Source organism: Helianthus annuus, chromosome 11 (assembly GCF_002127325.2).
Source record: "Helianthus annuus cultivar XRQ/B chromosome 11, HanXRQr2.0-SUNRISE, whole genome shotgun sequence".
In the NCBI taxonomy this organism is placed as follows: Eukaryota; Viridiplantae; Streptophyta; class Magnoliopsida; order Asterales; family Asteraceae; genus Helianthus; species Helianthus annuus.
In genome coordinates, this window is record NC_035443.2 from 118,516,362 (window position 1) to 118,542,257 (window position 25,896).

Here is a 25,896-nt window from a genome sequence, read left to right on the forward strand (position 1 = left end):
TCTCGTCATGCCATTTGGATTAACAAACGCGCCTGCCGTATTTATGGACCTTATGAACAGGGTGTGCAAACCCTATCTTGACAAGTTCGTCATAGTATTCATCGACGACATCCTGATCTACTCCAAGAGTCAGGAGGAACACGAGCAGCATCTTCGTCTTATTTTGGAACTCCTTCGGAAGGAACAGCTGTACGCCAAGCTTTCTAAATGCGACTTCTGGCTTCGTGAAGTCCATTTCTTAGGCCACGTAGTGAACAAGGATGGGATTCATGTCGATCCATCCAAGGTAGATTCGATCAGGAACTGGCCTGCACCGCGTACACCGACAGAGATACGCCACTTCTTGGGTTTGGCAGGTTAATATCGGCGGTTCATCAAAGACTTTTCAAAGATTGCTCAGCAGCTTACACTACGAACACAGAAGGGGGTCGACTATCGCTGGGGAGAGCCCCAGGAGACTGCTTTTCACTACCTAAAGGAAAGACTTTGCAGCGCACCTATTCTCTCGTTGCCAGAGGGCACGGATGATTTTTGTAGTATATTGTGACGCATCAATACAGGGTCTGGGTTGCGTATTGATGCAGCAGGATAAAGTTATTGCCTACGCCTCTCGTCAACTAAAGGTTCATGAACGGAACTACACGACGCACGATTTAGAGCTGGGAGCTGTTGTTTTCGCGCTTAAGATATGGCGACACTACCTGTACGGTACCAGGTGCACGATTTACACCGATCACAGGAGTCTCGAGCATATTCTTAAGCAAAAGGAATTGAATATGCGTCAACGACGATGGGTCGAGCTACTCGATGATTTCGAATGCGCTATCAAGTACCATCCAGGCAAAGCCAATGTTGTGACTGATGCCCTTAGTCGAAAGGACACCCTACCGAAGCGCGTGCGAGCGCTACAGCTTACTATTCAGTCCAGTCTTCCTGCTCAGATACGAGCTGCTCAGATAGAAGCACTGAAGCCCGAAAACGTCAAAGCTGAAGCCTTACGCGGCTCACGACAACGAATGGAACTGAGGGAAGACGGCGCCTACTATGTAACGGGGCGTATTTGGGTCCCACTCTATGGCGGTCTACGCGAACTTGTAATGGATGAAGCACACAAGTCTCGCTATTCGGTACATCCAGGGTCGGATAAAATGTACCACGATATCAAAACAACATACTGGTGGCCAAGTATGAAAGCTCTCATCGCGACCTATGTCGGCAAGTGCTTGACCTGTGTGAGAGTCAAGGTTGAATACCAGAAACCAGCGGGCTTACTTCAGCAGCCTAAGATACCTCAATGGAAATGGGAAGAAATTTCCATGGATTTCGTTACAGGCCTACCTAGATCCCAACGTGGGAATGATACCATATGGGTGATCGTGGATCGACTCACCAAGTCTGCACACTTCCTAGCTATAAAGGAAACGGATAAGTTCTCCACTCTAGCAGACGTTCATCTTAAAGAAGTTGTTTCGAGGCACGGGGTGCCCACATCCATCATTTCGGATCGCGATGCACGATTCACGTCAGAGCTATGGCAAGCGATGCATAAATCTTTCGGCTCACGATTAGACATGAGCACAGCATATCATCCTCAGATGGATGGGCAGTCTGAGCGTACGATCCAAACTCTCGAAGACATGCTTCAGGCGTGCGTTATTGATTTCGGCAACGGCTGGGAAAAGCATCTTCCTTTGGTGGAGTTCTCGTATAATAATAGTTATCACACCAGCATTCAAGCCGCTCCATTCGAGGCATTGTACGGGCGTAAATGCCGGTCACCTCTCTGTTGGGCAGAGGTGGGGGATAGTCAGATTACGGGTCCAGAGATTGTAGTGGACGCCGCAGAAAAGATTGCACAGATACGACAGCGCATGGCGGCAGCACGCGACCGTCAGAAATCCTACGCGGATAAGCGTAGAAAGCCATTGGAATTTCAGGTCGGGGACCGGGTTTTATTAAAAGTTTCACCCTGGAAGGGTGTAGTTCGTTTTGGCAAACGGGGCAAACTAAATCCGCGATATGTCGGACCATTCGAAATCATAGAAAAGATTGGCAGAGTAGCATACAAGCTAAACCTACCAGCTGAACTCGGGGCAGTTCACAATGTCTTTCATGTGTCGAACCTAAAGAAGTGCCTATCAGTTCGTCGAGGAACCAGTTGAAATCACGGACCGGGACGTGAAGGTCCTCAAACACAAGAGAATCCCTCTTGTTCGAGTTCGTTAGAACTCCCGATGTGGCCCAGAGTACACCTGGGAACGCGAAGACAGAATGACAGAAAAGTACCCCCAGTTATTCGGAACCAATGCAACCACTGCTGAGGATGAAGCTACTACTTCGGAATTTCGGGACGAAATTCCAGATCAACGGGGGGAGGATGTGACACCCCAGGAAAACTAGTGAACGTTATAACTTACCTAGCTTCCTCAGTGAGTGCATACCAAATTTCGGGACGAAATTTCCAATTAGTTGGGGATAATGTGACAACTCGAACTTTAGACCTATCTTTGTGTAACGTTTATGAACATGTTATGACTATATGAACTTGACTTACTAAGCGAATGATTATTTGATATGTGCTATGTTTAATATGTGTGTTTATTATGTGTGTATTAACCAAGCCCAATCCGAACCACACAACACCATCCGACCGCACAAGCCCAAATTGGGCCGCACCTCTTGTACTCGGAACATGGGCAACCCATTAGTGGGTTCGGCCCACTTCTCCTTAGCGAGTAAAACACCCGTAAGGGGTTTTGTTCTCTCATTTGTCACTGAACACAAGAAAACACACAAAACCCTAGACAACTTTTGGCTCTCTCTCTTGTTTGCTTGGAACCCGACGGCACACACACCCTTACAACCGAAGATCATTCTCATCCGGATCATCCTTGTTCCTTCTCCAATTCGGTTAGTATGATTAAGTGTTTGTTGTTGTTGTTTGATGATGTGTTATAGCTAATCGACTTATATGTGTTTTGCAATAATAATCGGATTGTTGATATATGAAACTGAATGATTGTTAATCGGCTCACATGTATGGTTACTAGGATTGATTATGTTATTGCGTCATGATTAGGATGGAATAGATGTAATCGGCTGAGATGTGTTGAACTCGAATGATATACTTGGATGATATGATTGATCCGTATGAATGATTATAATGTTGTTCATGTTGATATGGATTAGGGTTCATAAGAGTTCTTGATGAAATTGCCTTGTTTGATCTATAGTTGGTTAACCGAATTGTAGGGATTGTGTTAATTGATTTGATAAACAAGGAAACCGATTAATTGGGATTGATTGTGTAAAACTTGGAAATTGTTAGCTGTTGTAACTGATAGCATGAATCACGGGATTTGTTTACTGATCGCACAAGCAGAACAACACGGGACCGAGGTTGCGAGTCCGGATTGCGACTCGAGACCACAACAACACAAGCCGAAACCATGGTTGCGAGTCCCGTTGCGACTCGTAACCAGACCATGACGAGCCGAGACCATCCCTTGCGACTCGAAACCTCTCGTTGCGACTCGTAACCCCCTGTTGCGACTCGAGATCGCTGGTTGCGACTCGAGACCGGTTATGCACGTACACTGTATTGGACCCTGCCTGTCACGAGCCCAATCAGTTGGGCCAAATAATTTGGACTTATGAATGTATGTTATTGGACTGCTTATCTGGTTGGGCCGATATGTTATTTGGTAGTATGTAATTGGGCTGATCGTCTTTTGGGCTTAGACATTGAATCGCACAAGTTTAATATGTGGTATATAATTGGGCCGGGTTATGTTGGGCCGAGATTAGAACGCACAAGTTATGCTCTTGACTGCTAAGTGTTACCATGTTCTATAAGTGCTCGAAACATGTTAACTTGTATGTTTTATACGTGCATTACGTGAAGTCAAAACCTGACTTGTATAAAAACCGTGATAGGACGTGGTTGACCATTTACTTGCTACCTGTACTCTTTGTGTATCTGCCGAGCAAACCAAGGTGAGTTCACACAGCCAAGGCATGGGATTCCCGGGTGGGAATTGGGTTGGAATGATTTGATATGGAATGATTACTCGTACTTACGCAATCACTAGACTATAGACCATCGTCCTCAGGATAGTCAGGACACGTTACGTAAATCCTGCGTAACCCAGTAATTGCCAATTGTCTCCCGGGTCGGGAGGACACGTTACGTAAATCCTGCGTAACCCAATACTTTCTACTGTCTTCCGGGTCGGAAGGACACGCTGCGTAAATCCTGCGTAGCCCCCACGCGTACCACTGTCCTCGGGGAAGGGCACGTCACGTAAATCCTGCGTGACCCTGTACGTATTCCTGTTCTTGGTTTAAGAAGAACACATGGTTGCACTAGTCTAGTAAGTACCATAATGGGAAGCCCCGTTATAAAGGATAAACGTGAGAATCCCTCACCAATAGAATATTCTTGCTTGGGAAGCCTTATTAGATGAACTTACGCATGATTATTACGAACTTACTTTCTGTGAACTCGCTCAACTAGTTGTTGACTATTTGCTGCATGCCTTGCAGGACCTTAGGTACATTATGGAGCTTGCACAGGGAGGAGCAGGTCGTTGTGGGATATGGATCGTGAACGATATTTGAACTTATAATTATTTTTGGAGTTTACACTACTATGCTTCCGCTACTTAAACAATGTTTGGTTTTGAAACATCAATCATATCATGATGAACTACCTTAATTACTTTTATTATTATTAAATGCTATGTTTGATATGATTGATGGCTTGATCCTGGTCATGTCACGCCTCCCAGCGGTGGTACTCCGCGTGTGGGATTTTGGGGGTGTGACATATACTCACCTGTAAGACTGAATATTGGGATCTGGATACGGGAGTATATTCAAGTAGTGGGACACACGGATAAGTTTAAGTTCTTAAAACATTAATATCGTATATCGGATCAGTTGAACTTTGTGTGAAAATTTCAGTGGACCGATATACTGACAATCTAGGTAAATTGTTTAGAACTGAAAATGAAATCAGCTTAACGGTGTTAGTGACATGTCTCATAAACTGATATGATCCTCTTACACAAACTCACAAAAATATGTTTGTAAATATTTCATTGTCTGCATTTTATTTCTTTACATTGAAAAATCCAAAAAGATTGTGTGTGTTTTAGCATAAATTTTGAAAAATTCAAAAAGATTTTTGACAAACTGATGTTGGAAAGCTGATTATCAAAATTCCGAGTGCTAAACATGATGACATTGTTGTGAGGGGGAGTGCTTCTAATTGTCAAAATATGTTTTTAATCAACAAATGGTTCATCATGTATGTATGATTTGAGAGAGAGTCAGTGTTAGTGATGCAAATTGTTAAAATTAGAAAATTTATTTCCGGGTTAAGAATGTGCAGGAATTGGCAGGTTTCAATCTTGGATCTAAAGATAGAAAGCCAGGTTACTATATCCGTTGAAGAAAGCCAAGTTTCGATCCTGGAAATCAAATTTTGGAAAGCCAGACAACGATCCTGAAGATGTTGCTGAAGAACAAAGTAATACCAGCAAATCGAGAGGGGGAGTCTGAAGACAGAGAGAGAGAGAAGCCCAGAGGACTGATAAAGATTAAAGATTGTGAAGACTCGACACTTAAGACTCGTCAACATCTGAGGGGGAGTCTGTTGGTGCAGTCATCTGTCGTCTTCGTCTTATGTTGAGTCTCGGGTTCATTGCAGATCAGATCGGACAAGAAATCAAGAAACATGAAAATTGAAGGCTGGCCGTTTGGAAAAAGTCTGGCCGTTTGAATGAATGTTGTCCGTTTGAGGAGTGCTGACCGTTTGAAGGTCTTCCGTTTGAATGATAGTCAACCGTTTGAACATGTTCAAACGGTCAGGAACTAGTATATATAGTCTTCAAGCGGTAGTCATTTGTAACGATTCGGAAAACTGATACCGAGGTGCTGCCGGTATTTCTTTGTACTGTAATCACTGTTATATCAATAGAAAAGAGGTTTAAAGTGTATTCAAGCTGTTTTCTAGTGTGTTTCTTAGTATTCCGCCTCTGAAACATACGAGAGCTCTTCCGAACGACTCATTCAGGTCGCGAAACCGATCCTACATTCGTTTCTTATGTGAATAGCCGCTTGGTTCTTACGACTCTAGAACTTGCCATGACAATTCATTCCCAGTCCTTACCAACTTAAACCCAAGTAAGTAAATGATTGAGGCATTAGGACTAACCCTTTTTCTTTCAACACCATTATTTTTATTTTTATTTTCACCTACCGAAAAACTCCCCCTAGTTAGTTTCTTTGAGCCTAAACCTTTTCGTTTCTTAGCCCCAAAAACACTTTTTACCCACCAAAAACCCTTTTTATTTTTACTCATATATTTTAGTAACAAGCTCGGTTTTCGTGTGACTATATATATATATATATATATATATATATATATATATATATATACAATGAAGTTAGAAATAAACAAGCAAAGCTCCTCAAACAAAAGCTTGTTTGAAGAAATACTTCATTAAAAATAAAAAGTCACAAAAACAAAATGTTTTACGAAAACCGATGCTTTTTACGACTTTCGCCCTTTTCTACTAACCACTAACCCAACTACCCACCTTTAGCCCAAGCCTAACCCTTCACCCAAAAAGTCCTCTTGATATTTACAAAGGTATAAAGTTAAAAAGGAGGAGGATTGCTTGCTTGGCAAGCTTATGGTAGGAATAAGTTCCATGCCGCTCTCGAGTGATTCACTAAAAATACACCTTCGGCCGAGTGTTGAGTGATTTCACCCGTGAGATATGTGAACTTGTATATAAATAAAATTTTAAAAAGGCATGTTACGCCTTAATAAATAATTTACCTTATGAAAAGTTTTTAATAAATCATGACGAATAGGATTGTAAATAAATAAAAATAAAACCCAATAAAGATCTTGGATTCCCGACACTCTATGACAAGCCAAAACCTTCTCTTCTACCCATTCCATTTGGGAGTGTAAGCCACATATTAAAGAGTTTTGCTTGAGGACAAGCAAAAGTTCAAGTGTGGGGATATTTGATGTGTGTAAAATGCAACATATAAATTACATCAAATGAGGCATAAAACTAACCCTTTTTAAGTACTAATGTTGGAAAAAGTGTGTTTTTGTCTTCCTTTTGTATTTTCAGGATTAAATGAGCTCAAATTAACAAAAGAAGCAAAAAGGCAGCTAAATCTAACATAAATACAAGAAAATGAGCAAAAGTGGATTGCTCGACCCCTCGACAGCATCCTCCCAAGCAAAACAGAGAAGGCAGAAGACTGAACACGCCCCGTGCTCAGCGAGCACAGGGCCGTGCCCAAGAAGCAGCAGAAAAGACAAACCTGTAGAAGCTTCTATTGCTCACCACGGGGCCGTGCCTAGTGAACACGGGGGCGTGCCCAAAGTACTGCAGGCGCGTTAATTGTAATTGCGAATTATAATTAATGAGGAGAGATAGTGTCAGACAGGCACGGGGCCGTGCCCAGGCCTCTGTTCAGCCTATTAATAGGAGTGCTTGGATTCATTGCAACTCATCCCTTGGCACACCACCTCTCTCACACTTCATCCACCACCCACCACCATCACAACACCATCATCCACCACCATCATCCATTGTCCATCATAGAGTGTGTGAGTCGTCTCGGGATCCAAGATTGATCGTAAGAGTTCTTGACAATCAAGGCCATGTTTGCCTAAGTCTCTTACATCACTTGGTGAAGACAAGTGTTTAGTATAATACTTTTTATTGCTAATCTTTTGCACTTTTTAATTGGTTTTGTATTAGTGACTTTAATAACTAGTTGCTTATGTTGAAGGTGATTCTTTCTTATCGTTTGTCCGTGGTGTCTTGGCATTATTTTACTGTCTATATAAAATAAAAGATTTTCACCATTCATATCTCCACGGTCTATATGGAGGTATGTTGGCTACCTGGTCGGGGGTTAAGGGAACGGTTTGGTAAGGGTCTTGCCCTTGTTCAGCGTTTAGAGGTCCTGCAAGGGACTTGGGTCAAATTTAGTAGGACCTCCTTCAATACCCAAAGGTATTGGATGGCGGGGGTCCAAACACTTTAACCCCCTCATAAGTTAACTACTATTGATACGATAACCCGGCTATTTAGGACTGTATCCCTGCTGACTCAGACTACTTAGTCGAGGGTAACGTCACCTCCAAAAGAGGAGCTTACCATAATTTGCATTAATAACTTAATTCATTATCTTTCAATGATCCGACCCTTTAGGATTGTATCCTTGGTGACTCAAACTACTGGGTTGAGGGTAACGTCGCCTTCAAAAGAGGGGCCTACTACAATAACTAAGATAATCTCTAAAACAAGTGCAAAGGTGCGAAAATAATCAAAGGTTATACTAATACACGAGTCGGATCCAAGTGATTCATCTTGTCTATCTGTTTTTATTTTTATTTTATTTTTCAGCATTTAGTTAGTTTTATTTTCTTAGTTTAAAAATCTTTTTCTAACATTTTGATTTGATTAGACGTTGAGGATAAACCGGTACTAAAAGCTCTTGTGTCCTTGGACGACCTCGGTATCTTACCAACACTATACTACGTCCACGATGGGTGCACTTGCCCATATGTGTGTTTAGTGTTAGTAAATATCGTGTTTTATAAATTTAAAACTTAGCTAAAAAGTGTAAAAATGGCTTAAAATATACATCCAAATTATAACACACTTCACGCACATCACTCACACTTCACCCACCACCCACCACATCACAATACCATCATCCACCACCATCATCCATTGTCCATCATAGAGTGTGTGAGTCATCTCGGGATCCAAGATTGATCGTAAGAGTTCTTGACAATCAAAGGCCATGTTTGCCTAAGTCTCTTACATCACTTGATGAAGACAAGTGTTTAGTGTAATACTTTTTATTTTTAATCTTTTCGCACTTTTTATTTGGTTATATATTAATGACTTTAATAACTAGTTTCTTATGTTGAAGGTGATTCTTCCTTATCGTTTGTCTGTGGTGTCTTGGCATTATTTTACTGTTTATATAAAATAAAAGATTTTCACCATTCATATCTCCACGGTCTATATGGAGATATGTTGGCTACCTGGTCGGGGGTTAAGGGAACGGTTTAGTAAGAGTCTTGCCATTGTTCAGTGTATAGATTCTGCAAAGGACCTGGGTCAAATTTAGTAGGACCTCCTTCAATACATACCGGTATTAGATGGCGGGGGTCCAAACTCTTTGACCCTTTCATAAGTTAAACTACTATTAAAACATTAACCCGGCTACTTAGGACTGTATCCCTGGTGACTCAGACTACTTAGCCGAGGGTAACGTCACCTTCAAAAGAGGGGCCTACCACATTATGCATTAATAACTTAATTAATTATCTTTCAATAATCCGACCCTTTAGGATTGTATCCTTGCTGACTCAAACTACTGGGTTGAGGGTAACGTCGCCTTCAAAAGAGGGGCCTACTACAATAACTAAGATAATCTCTTAAAATGTGCAAAAGTGCGAAAATAATCAAAGGTTACACTACACACGAGTCGGATCCAAGTGATTCATCTTGTCTATCTGCTTTTACTTTTATTTTTATTTTCAGCATCTTAGTTAGTTTTATTTTTCTAGTTTAAAACCTTTTTTCTAACTTTTGATTTGATTAGACGTTGAGGATAAACCGTTACTAAAAGCTCTTGTGTCCTTGGACGACCTCGGTATCTTACCAACACTGTACTACGTCCACGATGGGTGCCCTTGCCCATATGTGTGTTTAGTATTAGTAAATAACGTGTTTTATAAATTTAAAACTTGGCTAAAAAGTGTAAACGGGCTTAAAATATACACCTAATATATATAACACTTCACACGCATCACGCGTGTCATGCACGCTTTGTCTCCTGATGGCGGATGATTTCTCATGTTGCTGGTTCCGCGGGTGCCCATGCGCATGCGTTTGTTGAGGAATCCGAGTACTTGGTGGTCTTTGAGGACGAAAGTGGATGGGGCAGCTTGCGCTTGGAGCAATGCTTGTTGTGCGCTTAATTGCGCCTAGATCAGGTTCAGAGACGTTGTTTGCTTGGCAAACCAGGAGGCCAGAGTTTCTCCTTCAGGTAGCCCTAAGATTCCTGAGAAGTTCAACTGTGCCTGAGCCGATGATGCTGAAGGACCAGCACCATGGTTTGGCGTTTGGACTCCTGGAGTTGTCTGATTGACGACTCCGGGTGGTGTTTGGTTGTTAGCTCCATTTTTTGGTTTGGTTGATAACTGTGGAAGTGCTTCCAAAGAGATCAGGTATCTCGTTGTTTACTTGTTTTTCTCTAACGGTCCCGTTCCTTTGGTGCCTTTGGACGTGAACGGTGTCCGTATGCAACTCAAAGGAAGAGCTTTCTCCGTCTACGTGAAGAGAAGGGTTTTGTTCAGCCATTTAGAGAGTGTTTTTTGAATAGAAAAGAGATGAAAGTGGTTTGCGAAAGATGCGGTGGGCGCCAATGATGAAACACTGGTTAACACTAGGGTTAACCAGCTGGGTCGTCTCTTGTGTGGGGTTCAATCTCCTTCTCCACTCGCTGATTGTAAGCTTCCTGCAAAACAGAACACCGGTGACTTGCTACAAGGAGGAGAATTGGGGGGGTTCTCCTTGTGACCACCCTCCGGCGTGAGAATAAGTACTGTTCTGAGGAGAAAATAGTGTGTGTTGTAGGTGAAATGTGAAGAGATCAGAATGTTAAACCTGAAGGAGGAGTGTCCTATTTATAGCCGAAGTATGAAGGAGGGAGGAGAGCCCTTGCCAGCTGTTACCGGGCGCCAGCTGTCCGACCAAGGGGAATATCCTCTTGGTCTCCTCTGTTGCACTCAGAGTAGTGGGTGACGTGGCGCGCCGTTATTTGTCTAGGTAGGAGAATTGCATCAGCAGCTGTCAGCCTGTCCTAGGATCGTGCTGCAGGTCCAGGTGGCGTCTGATCGTTGGTGACACGTGTTGTCCTTTTTTTCTAGAGGAGCATCTTTAGTGTCACCTGCGATAGCTTCCAGAAGCTTCTGGATACGCTTTGCTGATGTAGGCGCCATGTTAGATAAAAATAGTGTGGTCCCTCCCATGTGTGCATGGACTTGGGACCATACCTCTTCACTAACCATTTTGTTTAAAAAAGTGGGGTGTTGGTCGAGAAGAAGAGACATGGAACTATTAGCCAAGACACCAAGAGGAACAGTTCGTATGCCTCAAACAGTCAGTGTAACATTGTGTTGGTTGTTGCTCTTGTTAAGTCAGCTAATAAACCATCAAACCTGGGTCGAATGGAAATGGATATTCAGATGGCTCGCCCTTGAAAGTGATTCAACCATCCCACGGTCTCTAAAATACCCGGACTTATACTGTGGGTCCTCCGACAAATCTCCAAAGACTGAAATGTGCAACACTTGTGCACAGCCGGGAACCTTTTGAAGCCCGACCTGATTTCTCTGATTACTTGATTTAACAGCCATGGCTAGTCCTCTGTGTATTGACCTTCAAACCCACTTTAATGCCTCCACTTGGGTTATAGGCTGGCGTGACTGAGCCCGGCGACCAAGAACTTTAAGTGGTGCTCATAAACATTAATAATCTTTTTTCTATAAGCGATGTGGGACGATACCCACATGGAGTTTACCGATGAACAATAATAGACATATAAGGTATAAAGTTAAATATCTATAAATGAAAAATAAATTGTATAGATGTCAAAACGAGAAAGATATATTTTCAGTTTTATTTTGGTGTAAAAAAGTTATTGTTGGTTTTTGTGTCGTGAAAACTTTTTGAGATGAAAAACACATTTCACACCATACAATCGCTTAAAAGATTGTTGTAACGAAACATAGATCTAGTGTCCGAGATCCATTTTCAACTCTTATTAATAAAACATAATGGTAGAATCACATTGTGATTTATAAGATATGTCAGAAACTAAAGGTTTATGCAATTTATACTAAATCAACTAATTACAATCGCTAGAACGTTTCACAAGATAAAGTTCTTTTGTAAACGACTAATTGATGATCATCTAACGAAAACACAAGATCTCACAAATAACATATGAGATCCACAACCCTTTTATATAGGGACTTCAACAGCCTCTAAGTTGCAACACTTTTTGGCCCAAGAACTTTCTGACTCACGAACTCAGCCCAATCCAAGACTTGAAGCCCACAGAGCAAATAACTTTCAAGTCCAGTCCATATGCACCTTATATTATTGACCCTCACAACAAAAAACACATCAGTATTAGTAACATATTAGAATTAATAATATTTTTTATATACAAAAATAAGAAAAAAGATATTTATGACTCTAGTTAGTGGCAGAGCTAACAACAAAATTCAGGAGTATTCCAAAAGTATTTTTTGGGGATCAGAGGTATCTTTTGTATAAAACCAGAAACAAGAAATTTACACTACGTAGACGGAGTTGATGGGTATTCCGTGTTACCCCTTCTTCTACACTAGCTCTGCCCCTGACTCCAGTTGCTATTTTCTCTCTCAAGAAATACAGATCTACTTCAAAATGCTTAGTTTTGTCATGGAAGAGACGGTTATTAGCTATGGATAATGCTGCAGTATTGTGACATTTCGACACCACTGGTAATTGCACTCACTTGCAACTCTCTTAAAAGATTTATTCTTTGGCTACATCAAGCATGACATGTGAATTTGAGTTAAATGTGCTTCATCTTATTGAAAACTAATGCCTTTGTCACGCAAATCTTATTGCAAGCAACAAGTAGAGTCATGAGCATCTTAAGTCATTTACACGCCTCCAATATGAAGGTGCCCTAAAAGAAGTCAAATACACTGTTTTCTACATGAGCAGCTAAACACATAAAAACTTGCTTGATTAATAAAACCAAAAAAATTCAAAAGAGGGATCAGATTTCTGGCTTGGATTCTCCTTGAAAAGAAGAAAATAAAATAGCGCACAATATAATCAGCTTCGATCATATGGGGAAATAATCATCCTTTCCATCTTTCATTCTAAAAAATAAATGCAAACAAATCACAAATGTAATCTAGAAAATGTCAAAAGGTGGAAAACGAATCATCCATTAATCAGATAATTGTAGTCTGGAAGTATTTATCAATCAACATCATATTTTCCGACAACTTTCTCATCACCTTAAAGGCATCTAAACTACATTGTATCCAAGAGTTAAAAAAATAGAATATATTTAGAGTGCTCAGAAGGATCCATTGGTTGTTTCTAATCATGAACTGAAAACTCAAGCTTCGTTCATAAAATAGGTAGATTTCAACATCATTGCGACTCTAAATCATTCAAAAACTAGAAATGCAAGTCAAGTAAGTTGTTTATAACACAGAGAGATTATAACCATGTTATTTAATAAAAATGGGGTGTTGATCCAGAAGGAAGAGCTACGGAACATTTGGTAAAAGACAACAGGAGAACCGGTTCACGCGCCTCAAACAGTCGAATGTTACGCTGGTATTGTTAGTTACTGCTCTGGTTAAGTCAGCTCATACGCCATCCCACCTTGGTCAGGATGGAAACAGATACTCTAATTGGCTTCCAGTTTATATAGCTCGAAACCATCAGCCAGCGGTCTCTCCCTCAAAGACTCCTCTCTCCCACAGAGGCGGGCTTTTATTTATACCGTGGATCCTCCAAACAAATACCTGCAAAGACTGAAAGCAGCAGTGAACCTTTAGTTGCCCGAAACGATTCTCTTTAGTTAGTTGACCATACAACCATGACTAGTCCCCTTTAAACGAACCTTCAAACCCATCTTAATGCCCCCACTTGGATTACAGACTCGCGTGACTAAGTCCAACGATTTATAAAACTGACACATGTTTATAAACACTAATAATTTCTTTTCCCGAGGCGATGTGGGACAAGACAATACCCACTTGGAGTTTACTAAAGAATAATGAAGACATATGGTTGGGAATAAACTACTGTATGAAGTTAAATATAAGGGTGTAAGGGGCGTAGTCGGTGACCCCATGCGGGGAGTTGATCCACCGAAGAGTGGTGGTACCGTCATCAAGGCGGTGAGGTAGAGAGAGGGAAGAAATCGGTGGGGATTCACCGAAGAGAGGGAGGAGAGAGGGAGGAGAGAGAGAAGGGTTGGACCAATGAGAAATTTGCTTTTTTTTTTTAATAAAAAACCAAGTCACCTAAGAGGGGAGTGCCGCCATCAATTTAGGGTGTTAGGGGAGTTTAAGAGGGGAGTTGACGTGGCACACGAGGATTGGTTATGCGTAAGAGAGGGGACTCCCCTCTTAGGGGAGTGCCCCTTACACCCTAATATTGTTGGCATTCGGAAAAAAAAGGTATTTAATAAACTCATTTAAGATCACCAGCCGACTCAAGTTTGATAAGTAAAGCTCGAACCTAGGCTCGTCTATTAAACAAAATTAATTTTAGACACATGCTTAATAAAGCTCTCACTTTAATTTAAATTTAGCAAACCCATCTTAAATATTTCAAAAATGGGTTGACTAGTCTACAATGTGCTTGGCATGTGAACTTCTGTTCAATGTGCTTAACTTATACTTTAACTAAACCCTTTGTCAGGCGAATCTTATTGTTAAGTCGAGTCATGAACCTGCTAAACTCATAAAAACAGAATAATTGATTAATAAAAATAAAATAAAAATCAAAAGATGGATCAGATTTCTGGCTTGGATTCTTCCTAAAGAAAGAATGTAAAAATAGCGCACAGTATAATCAGCTTCGGTCATCTGGGGAAATAATCATCACTTCCATCTTTCATTCCTTCAAACAGTTTCATATAAACTAAAAAAAATAAAATTCACTGCGTCTAAAGCAACAAATAAAAGAGCAACAGAAGCCAAAAAAAAAAAAAAAAAATGAAAACTAATAGCCATTGAAATTCTTAAAAAATATCAAAAGGTAGAAGACGAATAAACCATTGATCAGATAATTGTAGTCTGGAAGTATTTATCAATCAACATCATATTTTCCGATAACTTTCTCATCACCTTAAAGGCATCTAAACCACATTGTATCGACATATAAAACAGAATGAAAGTAGAGTGCTCAGAAGGATCCATTGGTTGTTTCTAATCATGAAGATAAAACTCAAGTTTTCCTTCATAAAATAGGTAGATTTCAACATCATTGCACCTCTAAATCGTTAAGAAAAAAATTAAGATGTTTTTAATACAGAGAGATTAAGGATGCCTGCAAATTGGTCCATTTTGAAGTCAACTGCGCTAGAGTGTATTTATGGCGGAATATTAGGGTTTTAGGGTTTGTTGTATATATGGGATGCGGCGGGAGTATATGAAAGAGGGAAGGGGAAAATGTACAGGTTATGGCCTTCAAATGTTAATATTTTGCATTATTCATCCCTCAATTATGATTGCATTTCAATCCAAATTTTCTGCTAATCTGTTCAAAGTTAATATCTTGTTTTGTTAGACCGATGGGTATGGGATGGATAGTCTCTTTGGAGACTATCTGCCACGTAGGTGTCACGTCATCACGGGAGGAGGAGCATCCTCTTCGGGACTACCCAAGGGTGTGGGGGGACTACCCACTTTAATAAAAAATAATATATGTTCAAGGAGAGAGAGAGAAGAACTAAAGGGGGCCCACCAATTTTCAAACATTAGCCCCGTCTCCGGCGTTACATTTGTGCCAGAAGTGCCGAGACGCCCCTAAGGGGGGCGGTTTGTGACGGACCAAAAAGGGGGGACGGCCCGGTGCCGAGCCTCATACCCTTTGGTCTTATTAGATATTTACCCTCACACGTCATTGATGTTTATGGTTCGGTTTGGACGGTTTACATCTCAAACCATGAGATCTCAAACCATGAGATGGACCATTAGTAAAGGTTTCTGTTCATCAAAACTGAAACCGAACCTTTAAAAATTTAAACCAAACCGAATCATTATTAATGGTTTGGTTCCGGATTACTTTCTCTGGTAGAAATTTTCAGGCCTTTATAATTTATAAAAAACGGGCATGAGATACTAAAAAGTTTTAGACTAGTCAATGTAAATGAAGTAACAGTTGGGATCAAGAATTCATAACTTTTTGTAAGCCTAACTTTTTATTCTTTTAACTTTTCAAATTTAGACTAGTCAATGTAAATGAAGTAACAGTTGGGATTAGACCTGGCAATTTTGACCCAAAAGTATGAATTTGGGTTGATTTGGACTTTTAAAAAAGAAGCTATGGGTTGTTTTGGGTTGACAACTATAGGTAAGGGGGTTGAAATGGGTAAATAAAAAAATAACTAAAAATTAAATGGGTTAGGATGGGCCACAGGGAAATACAAGATAGATCAGGATGGGTAATTCCTTAAAACATTTAAAACATAAATGGGTTTTCCAAATCTAAAACTCAAAAATCAAAACTCAAGAACACCACTACTCAGAACACTACTGTTCGTATTGAACAAACATTCATCCTCCATATAACCACCATACTCAAAGATCAGAACTCAAGAACACCACTACTCAGATCTCTTCATAACCGTCTTGTTAGGTTGTTAGATCATTACAAATGTCATCCTTTTCATCTTCAATTTCTCTCTTTAATCTTTGATTTATGTGATTTTGTTTGATTCTACATAGTCATCGTAAACGTTTTATCTGCTACACAAAGCTTTCGAAACAATTCACCTGACGTTGTGTTATCAAATCGAAGATATTTACCTAAATCAGACGTTGTGTACCATATGGGTTCTACCATGGTTATGGGTTCTAATAGACAACTTTTATTAATATATATATGCATTGTGGTATTGAAGTAAAGTAGCAGTATTTGGTGGTATTGGAGTAAAAATTAATGGCATTTGGTTATCTTCTTATGATGTAAATTAGGTGTTCGATGAAATGCTTGAACTGTTTTCGATGAAATGCCTAAACTGTTGATGTAGACCAGGTGTTCGATGAATTGCCTCGATGAATTGCCTGAATGGTTTTCAACGAAATGCTTTAACTATTGATGTAGACCAGTTAGATGAAATGCTTGAACTGTGTTCGATGAAATGCCTGAACTTATGATGTAGACTAGGTGTACGATGCAAAGTCTGAACTGTAATGTCTGTACTTATGATTAGGCTTGGCAACACAAACCCATTAACAAATTTTGGGTCAAGATGGGTATTTAATTTAAGAGTTTGGATTCTTTTGGGCCAGCAATAAAGTGTTGGTAGGTCAGGATAGGCATAAGTAAATAATGTAAAAAAGGCGGATGAGTCAGGATGGGCCACACAAAATCAAAAGCAGGTCAGGATGGGCGCTCCCCTCAAAAGCACGTAGGACGTCAGGGTTCTCTCAATTAGATGTAAGCTTTGTTCATTACTTTGTTTTAAATATGACTTCGGTTTTAAAAGAAGTGTTGTTTCTAAACTAGATGAATATCTTTAAGTATTGTTTCTAAACTACCGGCGAAACACGATACGAGTTTTGAAAATTGGTCGAACTTTAAACAAATTGTTTATGGGAAGTTCATGGGTTCTGGTCAGAACGGGTCGCTTTGAAAAAATGGTCATTTTGCTTCAGGTTAGGATGTGTTTGGGTCAGAATGGGTCGCTTTAAAAAGGGTTGTTTTGGTTCGGGTCAAACATGTGGCTTTGAAAAATGGGCCATTTTGGTTCAGGTGAAAACGAATCTTGACAAAAACAATATATGTTTTAGTGTCAGTGTCAAAGATTTAAGCTTGACAGTAGCTTATTAACATGCCAGGCCAATTAGTCCACCAACTAAGAATATGATGTGGTTCATTCTTGTACCTCTTTGTGTAATTTGGATTTTTATTTATTCAAGCTTCTGTGGAGTTCTCACTTTCTGTTAGGTAACTATATCTAATCAGTCTACAACCATGCATCTACGTATTTCATGACCTCACACCACTCTCTAATGGCTACTCTGCTCAAATTTACTAAATACTCATTGGTTATTTGTATATTCATTGTTGAATTATTATTATGTGTGGAAGTAAAGAGTGAAGTTTCTGTATACTTAATCAAGAAACCTGAACCCATCTCTAATTTTCACTCCCCTACATTTTCTTTTCAAGTTAAAAATGCTGACTTTTCTTGCACCAATTGTACCTCTAGCTGCAAGGTTTTACATTCTATGCTGTAACACCCCGTGTTTCGAAGTCAAGATTGAAATCAAAGGAAGAAAAGATTGCTAATTGCGATCTGTCTCTCCCGGCTCAATTCCTGTTTTGACTTCTTTGACTCGTGGATTAGTATGTTTTATTTTCACTTTAGTTGTATTATGTGGAGTAATTGTTAAGAATCGTAGTAATCAATGTATATTTATCGCTACGAATCGCCTTACTACTATGAACAATAGGGAGTGGCAATGCGATGAAGTCGACTAGACAATAATCAACCTAATTTCATCTACAATCAAATCGCAATCGCACTCGCAACTCGAATTACGCATTTATGATATACGTGTGTGTGTGCCTTATGTGTTACTTGTGCATGTTTACGTATGTTATGTGTAGAAATCAATCGAATCGCAATCAAAACTCAAACGCAATCGAACTCAATCGCAATCGAAACGGTATGATAATTAGTGGAGAAGAGATAGCGCGAGATATGAATAGTTGGGATTAAAAGTAATTTGAATAGGAAACTCTATCGCATTCGCCTCGCTCGCAATCGAAATCGAAACAGCAAAACTCGTCGCCCTGAATGCTCAAATCAAGCGACTGATCGATCAGGCGACCAACCGATCGACCAGCCATTCGATCGGACTGCCGTCCGATCGGACAGGATGTCCAATCGAGCTGCCTGGCCGATCGACCAGCCCTTTCCTCTTTGGGAACTCTATAAATACCTCCTGTCACTTTCACACTTTCTACTTTTGGCAACTCTCTGTCCGACTAGCGCATTCTCCTCACTTTTCTTCAGATTTCTCTCAATTCCGGTAAGATCTCGTCCTAAATCTTGTACTTCCTCGATCTACACGCACTCCTACACCTTTCTACCTTTTGAATCTTAACTTTTAACCGTGAAATCATCAAGATTCAAGGTATTCTAGGATGACGTCATCATGTGTTCTTGAAGAACTTCATGTTTTGGTCTCAATCCACTAAGAATAACTCGGATCTAACCGATTTCCACATAAACCAACAAAGATCTTCCGTAGATCTAAATATAAACACAAAGAAAGGGATTGAAAGATGGTTTTTCCAACTTTCTTTCAACTCTTTTACACTCAATGCACTCAAAACCGGTAGAATCGGAGCTGTGCCGACTCACTACTTATTCCTGTGGTTGTGTTCGTTCAAGATCCGTATTCTATCCACGAGGTTTACCGATTTCGGGTTAAACGTGAAACACCGTCTCGAACAGTTAACTAATCGGATTTGGTTGGTTCCTGTCCGATCAGGAAAACCAAGTATTGAAAAAGTTTCTGTTGCTTAACTCGTTATCAAAACGCCTCGATAAAACGACAAACAATCAAAACACCCGAGTGTAAGACGAACAGGACGACCAGGACGGGGTGCCGTCCGATCGGACTACTGTCCGATCAAACAGCCAAACCGTACGACTGGGCAATCCGAACGACTTGCACCCTGGGTCCCACACTTAACCATTTTTGCAAATCTATGGAGTCTAAGTGTTGAACGAATTGTTGTCCGATCAGACTACCATCCGATCGAACAGCCATCCGTATTATGAAACATTTAAACTTCCACACTTAAACAATTTTCAACGTGTTCAATGCACTAGGAATGCCACCCGATCGAACTGCTGTCCGATCGAGTGACAACCTGCTGTGAACTTGCTCTCACTGAAGTACCCAACCAAACGGGTTGCTGTCCGATCGAATGACCGTTCGATCGACCGACCTGAAAGGTAGAGATACTTCAATGTTTACAAAATGCTACAACAAAAACTTCAAAAGTCAAGCCATCATACACAAACACCTCCTTCCCAAAGGAAGAAACAATCCACTCTAAAGGTCACCCGACCGGATGACCATCCGAGCGGACTACCAACCGAACGAACGTCTGTCCGATCGGACTACCGTCCGATCGAACTGTTGTCCGACCCACTCTCATCTTGTATCGTTTTATCTGTCGCTTACCGTTATGCTATCGAACTATTCAGGCTAACTCTACTCAAGCGCTCCCTTCAATCCATCAACCGCTGTGAGTATACTCGATCCCTTTTTGCTTTACGCACCTTTGGGTGTTACATACGTTACTTATACAAAATCACATCGAACACACCACGTAATACTTTTAACGCTAACCGTTACTGCATGTTATACGTGACTAAGTGAATGCTTGTTTGTTATGTTTACACATGGAATGCTGTCTACCTGCCTTAACGATGATAGTACTATAGTTTGGACTCAGCACCCGCTCACGCGGGGGTTGTTAAGGGCAATTATTTGCATGGATTACAGTGGTGATCATGTATTACGAACTGCCTTGGGCAGTCAACCTGCAGTCATTGGTATCGATAGGTTCATGTCGATAACTAACATGCTTCGTTTTACTCAGTGTACATGCTGGTTATGCGTAAACTATTTCGAACTCTATATGTTATTATCAAACTTGTATACTCGCCTTTACACTATGTGTATTGACTTTTATTTTAACGTATGTGACAGGTGCTTAAGGTGTCTATTTGCTTGGAAATCAAGACTAGGAAAGAGTCTTAGAGACCAACAAATAGTTGTCTGTACTAATGAAACCTGAGTTGTCGGAACAGAACAATTTGCCTAGATTTATCTGTAATAATTTGTTTGCCTTTTAAGACATGGTATGGTCATGTTACTTTAAATTGATTGGCAATGATAATTGTTATGGAAACTTCTGGATAATCTGTTTCGCTCAGTGCCACGCCCCGATGTTTTCGCCATCGGTTGTGGTGTGACAAATGCTCTTTATTTACCGCTCTATTCTATTTCTTGAACCAAAAATGGAAAAAGATTGTAACTTTTTTTTTTATTTTTTAGAATTTTTTGATTTTTAGAGTTTTTTTTATTTTTTTATTTTTAGAATTTTTTGGATTTTTAGAGTTTTTATGAAGTTTTAGAATTTTTTTGATTTTTTAGAATTTCTTTGATTTTTTAGAATTTTTTTAATTTTTTAGAATTTTTTATTTTTTAGATTTTTTTTTTATTTTTTGTAATTTTTTTATTTTTATAAAATTTTGAGATTTTTTTATTTTATTGATTTTCTAGAATTTTTTAGAAAATTTTGGGGTTTTTAGAATATTTTTGATTTTTTAGAATTTATTTTATTTTTTAGAATTTTTTTGATTTTTTAGAATTTTTAGATTTTTCTTTAAATACCCATCTTGACCTATACCCATCCTAACCCAAACCCATCTTGACCCATTACCCAAACCCATCCCACTTGCCCACTTTGCCACTACTAGTTGGGATCAAGAACTGATAAGTTTTTGTAAGCCTAAGTTTTTATTCTTTTAACTCTTCAAAAGCATGTGCATTATATAAATTTTATTGAAAACGGATAACGTACCGCTATTATACCAAACAGACAACAGACCGAGCAACATCGTCACGTCGGTATGGGTAATGATATCATTTTTATGGTTTTCAGTTTTTCTTATTCCAAATTAAAAAGAAAAGGGGCTTCTAAACCCGAAGGTTCTTCTTCTTGGATTTAAATATGCGGACTCGATAAGTCATTGTGGTTGACCGAGCTATGAGCCGTATGAATTACACTTTAAGCAACGAACGTCAAATTCACTTAACTTGATTAACTGGTGTTCACGGACAAGTAACGGAACAACATATATAAGAGTATCTATAGTTAAGGTAGTGTTTGATATACATCAATGAGAGGCGGAATGGAATGGATCATTACGAGGGAATGAAGAAAACGGTGTTTGGTTGGTCAATGGAATTGAATCACTCATTCCATAGGGCATTCTATTCCTTCAAAATCATTCAATCCACACCCCCATGTTTTTGTCATTCCATCCCTTCTTGCACCATTCATCAACAACACCACAACCCACCACCTTCGCCACCACCACCACCCACACACCACTGACGCCAATGCCGCCTCCACCTGCAACCCGACAGCCATCTCCTCCACCGCCACCCCGACAGCCACCGCCTCCGCCGCCACCCCGACAGCCACCGCCTCTGCCACCACCAATGACCACCGCCGCCAGCGACCACCGCCGCCAGCGACCACCGCCGCCAACGCCTCTCGTCGCTGCCACCCACCACCATCGTCGACCCCACAACCACCGCCACCACCAACAACCACCGTCGCCACCACCCACCGTCACCTTCGCCGCCACCAACCACCATTGACGGCATCCGCCGCCGCCACTCATCGCCACCTCCTCCACCACCCACCACAACGACCTGTAACTACCCACGATCACTACCACCGACCACCGTTGTTTTTATTCCTCCGTTTTTCTTGCCTACCAAACTGGTTTGGTCAAAAATCAGACAAGGATAATGCAACCAAACTCTCTGTTACGGGGTATGATGCTTGAATTGGTGAACAACAATGAGGATCACTCAGAAATGAATTGCACAAGTGACACAAAGATTTATACGAGGAAAAAGCCCTTGATCAATGAATGATCTCCGGCATAAAAAACCTCAGGTGATGGAAACTACCGATCACCAACTCAAATCAAACAATAATTCTTTTACAACTTCGGATGATAGCGAGCTAGGTACAAGGATCACTATTGTGTATCGTGTAGAAATGTATGAAAATTGCTAAGTGTTTCGCCGTGAGCTCGCTATCCCCTTTAAAAATAGAAAATAACTAGCCTAACTAACTGTCCGCATTTCGTGCCTTCTCCCCACGTTCTCCATAACGTTCACAATGGTCAAGCACGTGCAGAATTGAAGGGAATATGCTCCAGGAATATCGCCATGACCAAGTCCACACCAGTACTCCTGCAATACAACACCGAATTCAAAGTGAACAATCATTAGTATAAGGATCCTTAGGATAATCCATGATCCTGATCCTGAAGCACTTCTGAGGATCACTAATTGTCACAGAAGTAAGGATCACCAAACAGGATAACACTTGAGGATCAAAGGTCATTAAGAAATCCTCCCCTAACAATTGCCCCCAAAATATAAGGAGTAATTATGTAAATAAACGAGTTGTATTTTATCGATCTTATCCGCAACAAACTAACGGATATATAACCGTTAGAATCGAACTATCCGTTGCAATCCTGACGTCACTGAGGTGACTTACCCTGCAAATTCATCATTATAAATATGAGTTAGAGATAGGATTAATTTGCATTTAAATACAAGAGAAACTCCCTTTAAATTCTCATCCGAAGATTAATCAGGTATTCTCTTTTCCTCTTCTTCCTTCTCTTACTCTGTTTTACTTCTTTTACCATCATCTCGTCGAAAATGATGCTCCGGAACTCTCCCGATAAGGATCACCAGAAGAACAACCCTCTGAAAACTCAAGGGATCATCAAAGATTCCGCAAAAAAACGCTGTTGTTTCACTGATCCACAGATCGATAGAATCCGCTATTGCTTCCCAGCGAACACCATATTCAAATCCTTTGATCCCACTGCTTTGAGTGATCATGTTTCTGAAACTTGGATTGCCTTTCCTGTTACCCCATTCACCATAGGTTATACCTATCCTTTTCCAGCCTTTACCCAATCCTTCTTCTCTCTTACTGGCATTTCTTATATCCAAGCTATGCCAATGATCTGGAGGGTTTTGTATACCCTTGAGAGGATCATTGAGCAGGAGGGGATTGACCTAGGAATGTCAGAGTTGGCCGAGATGTACGATCTCACTACCTTTAGATCCCACCGATACTTGTTTAAACGTAAACCTGGTGAAGAACACCCCATTTTCAAAGCTACCAAAAACGATACAAACTGGAAACGACGCTTCTTCTTCGTCAGAAGAGACTCTATTCCAAACGGAAAGGATCTACCCAAGGAGTGGTCCACCCATGGTAGGATAGAGGATCCTGAGAAGGATCACCAGACAGTCTTCTTTTTGTATAAGGATCACTGACACCCTTTTGTTTTTTTGTTATGCAGCTGTTACTGTCTCACACCTCATACCGTCTCCTGCTACCAAAGAAAGGCTTGCTGCCTTTAGAAGACTCAGTCCTGAAACAAGATCATTCAAGACAATCACCCAGGATTCACAAGAGGTATCCTCAGGCTCAGTCCCCATGTCAAGTAAGTATCCTGTTTTTCGTATAGTTAAAGATTTGAATAAATAGTTAAATAGAAATAGGATAAGGATACTTATCTTGCTTTGATTGTGCAGGTGCTGGAAAAGCTTCAAAATCTGCCTCCAAGTTCAGCGTGACCGATCTGGATAACGTGCGATCCACCAAGAAAAAGCTTCCTGCTAGCCCAACTGCTTCGATCCCCAAGGCACCCTCCAAAGGAAGGGGAGGCAAGAAAAGAAAAGCCTCTGAAGCTGAGGATCTGCAAGGTCTGCCTCTGATCCGCCACCAATTCCTTGAGTACTTCAACGATGTAAGGATCACTGATTCTGCTTATATATCCTGCTTGTTTGAGGATCACCTGGTCTTGAACTGTTCTTTATCTTCTTTGCAGAAATTTGCTGAGATTGAAGATTATGTGGGGAATGTTGAGGAGCAGGATAGGAAGATTGCTGACCTCCAACAAGTTGCACTGCTCAAGGATCTTAAGATTGCCGACCTCCAAAAAGACCTCCAAAATGCCAAAAATGAGACGGCCAAGGTGCTAATCAATGCTAATTACGAGAAGCATGAGATCACCCAGGATGCTAAAGTCTCTGCTGCCATAGCGATGTATAAGACCAAATTGCAGATGGCCTTGGAAGCTCAGGATCCCGACTTCGATAGGAGCACCTGGGATGTGGAAGGCTGGAAGGCAAGGCTGGCTGAGCTGGATGACGAGGAGGAGGCTGAGGAGATCCTGACGATCGAGGCTGGAGGCAGTGGCAAGGATCATGGTGGTGAAGCTAGTGGAGCTGGGGATGGTGATGCAGCGAAGGTGTAGGCTGCATGATTGGGCAATGATGGACACTTCTAGACATAGCCGGAGCCCAATTTTTTAGGTTTGATGGTAGTTTTTGTTAAACAATGGTTGGTTTGTACTTAAACAATAGTTTTAGGGTTAAGGATCTAGGATCCTTTGGACAATAGGTAGGATTACAAATGGTGGAGGGATCCTCTGTTTGGGGGATGAAGCCATTGTGATCCTGCCGCCTTTTATTTCCTGCATGCTGTGACTACACAAACAATGGACACCCGTTGCCAACCCATGTGGACGGGCCACGTTTTGCTGGTAGAAACGTGGGTTGGCAATTTTGACAACTTTTGATGGTTAATCTTTTGTTAATAAAATAACTTTAATGTTTTTTGGCTTATCTTGTGTTGTTCTCCTTATACATCCTTTTAATTTTCAATTGTTCTGATATACACTTGTCTAAATAAGAAAAGTTGAACAAATTAGATAAAAAATATTTAGGATATGATCCAGGATCAAATATCCTACAGTTGAAAAATTCCAAAGTAGTATATTTTAAGGATCATAAGTTCACTTGTCAAAGTACAAGGGTTATTCAAATAATCAATGAATAAAATCAAAATAGTTAAGGATCATACCTGAGGATCCAAGTTAGGATCCTAACCCTTAATACCACAACCAGGATAACTATAACACAAACCTTAGTAATAAATGAGGATCAAGGATCCTTGGTCGTTTAACTTCAAAGACCTGAAATAGAACATGACTTAGGACTAAGCCAATATAAGATAAAAGTTAGCAACTGGGGACAAGCCCAAGGATAACTGGGGACAAGCCCAAGGATCGTGTGTAAACTGGAGTATGGCCCTAACTGGCGACTATCCAAACTTAGTGGCATGAAAATGCCAAAACCTTAGCTAACGTGAGAAC

At 40.6% G+C, this 25,896-nt stretch overlaps 5 non-coding genes across 5 annotated transcripts; all 5 read right to left on the minus strand.

The window, feature by feature from the left end:
• Nucleotides 1-12,892: 12,892 nt before the first annotated feature.
• LOC118484603 lies at nucleotides 12,893-12,995 on the minus strand. The gene has a single exon (XR_004873710.1). It is a non-coding gene; the product is annotated as a small nucleolar RNA Z103 (small nucleolar RNA).
• Nucleotides 12,996-13,072: 77 nt separating this feature from the next.
• On the minus strand, nucleotides 13,073-13,151 carry LOC118484615. Its single transcript, XR_004873721.1, has one exon. It is a non-coding gene; the product is annotated as a small nucleolar RNA Z155 (small nucleolar RNA).
• Nucleotides 13,152-13,198: 47 nt separating this feature from the next.
• LOC118484608 lies at nucleotides 13,199-13,298 on the minus strand. Its single transcript, XR_004873715.1, has one exon. It is a non-coding gene; the product is annotated as a small nucleolar RNA R41 (small nucleolar RNA).
• Nucleotides 13,299-14,656: 1,358 nt separating this feature from the next.
• LOC118484599 lies at nucleotides 14,657-14,759 on the minus strand. Its single transcript, XR_004873706.1, has one exon. It is a non-coding gene; the product is annotated as a small nucleolar RNA Z103 (small nucleolar RNA).
• Nucleotides 14,760-15,045: 286 nt separating this feature from the next.
• On the minus strand, nucleotides 15,046-15,144 carry LOC118484605. Its single transcript, XR_004873712.1, has one exon. It is a non-coding gene; the product is annotated as a small nucleolar RNA R41 (small nucleolar RNA).
• Between the last annotated feature and the right edge of the window lie 10,752 nt (nucleotides 15,145-25,896).